General features: G+C 44.5%; 1 non-coding gene across 1 annotated transcript; it reads left to right on the top strand.

Moving 5' to 3' along the window:
• The first annotated feature begins 401 nt into the window (after positions 1 to 401).
• Positions 402 to 603, top strand: LOC115068776. Its single transcript, XR_003848124.1, has one exon. It is a non-coding gene; the product is annotated as a small nucleolar RNA SNORA73 family (small nucleolar RNA).
• The last annotated feature ends 1,045 nt before the right edge of the window (positions 604 to 1,648 follow it).

Below are 1,648 nucleotides of genomic sequence, written 5' to 3'. Positions count from 1 at the left end.
AAAGTCAGAAGATGGTGTCAGATACCATGGAACTGAATTTAAAGACAGTTGCTACTCATCATATGGGTACTGGGGAATCAAACCTGGTTCTGATGCAAGAGCAACCACTGCTCAAAACTTCTGAGCCATCTCTCCAGCCCCTAAACAGATATAATATGGTTTTCATTAAAAAAAAATACTTTTATTGAGTTGTTGTGCATTTCATATAATAGATCTTAATCAAATTAGACACCCCCCCTTGACCCCTCTATACCCCCTCACTGGATTTCATGCACTATATAATATATATTAAGTTCTATCCAGTCAAGCATTTTTATCTAGATGTCCCTTGGTGCAAGTTTGTCCATTGGTGTCTAGTAAGTCTAGCTAGATACACTCTCTTAAAGAAGATCTGTTCTTGTCCAATGTGGATACCACAGGAGGTCACTCCTTAGGCCCTGACCTTGTGGTATAGGAGAGCATAGGGCTCTGCCCCATGATGTACAGTCCCTTTCCAGAATGTTGGAGATGAAGATAGGCTTTGAGTCTATACCTGCATAGTCTTGCTACTTGCCAGAGTCCTATGGACAATGACTGAGGAGAAAAACCATGCAGGAAACAAGTCACTCCTCCCACCCAGTCGGTCAACTTCACTTGCATGAGGGATAGGGTCTAAAGACAGATGCTGAGGAAGCCGGGAACAAGGGAAAGTCACCATGTTGGCAAGGCACTGGCAGTGGCAGAGCCGAGATGTATGGGAAAAAGCCCAGGGACCTTCATGCCTTTGTAAGTGACTGCCTCCTGAAAAGCATAAGCTTTGTTGGCAAGCCAAAATAAAATATCCTTATTTCCCAAACTGTAACTCAGAGGGATATTGTGTTGGTCTTATCAGTCAGGTACAGGGACAGTGGGGCTGGGGAGTTGAGAAAGCATGTGTGCAGGTCTTCCAAGGGAGATTTTGGCATTAAAAATTGCTGTAGATCAGCTGGACATGCAGGAAAGGACCAACTTCAGGAGTTTGGGAAGAGTAATTTGATGTCTATGATAGGGAGAAGCTGGCGGGAGCCCTGGGGTGATTTCTCTTTTCTTTGTGAAGGGTAGGGTGCCTTGGAATGGGTTCACCAGGAGAGAAGTGTCTCTGCTTGGAAAGCATCATGGTTCTCGCAACATCTGGTGAGCCCATCAAAGTATGCCCAAAGATTAAAGGGATCTTTGGGTATATGATTTTAATGTAATTTTTAAGAGTCCATGTGTATAGCTAAAGGCTACATAACAAGAAACAATGCCAGACACGAGATACCTTCCTTTGAGTTGTTGGCCAGGGTGGCCCAAGAGACTCCCAGACAGTACCCCAGCATAGAACTGGGAAAATGAACAGCAGACCCCAATCTTATCTAAAGGAATATTGACAACTGATTGCTATTAGATGAGGAACAGCTGGTCTTCCTAAAACAAGGAACTCTAGATAGGCTGACAAGATTCAGCAGAGGGACAAACACTGGGGAAGTGCTGGGAGCACCAACAATGCAGTGGACGGTAACAGGGATGACAGAGTATATGGGCTCCAGTGGGGTGGAGGTGGGGCTATGGGAGGGTGCCATTTGGGAAGTGGGCATATAGATGAGTAAGATTATTTGGTATGTTCTGTTGATATACATACACAAAAATC

The sequence above is a fragment of the Nannospalax galili genome, unplaced genomic scaffold (genome assembly GCF_000622305.1).
Source record: "Nannospalax galili isolate Female #2095 unplaced genomic scaffold, S.galili_v1.0 scaffold87, whole genome shotgun sequence".
In the NCBI taxonomy this organism is placed as follows: domain Eukaryota; kingdom Metazoa; phylum Chordata; class Mammalia; order Rodentia; family Spalacidae; genus Nannospalax; species Nannospalax galili.
Note: the sequence above shows the minus strand (reverse complement) of the source record. Positions and strands in the feature narration are given on the sequence as shown.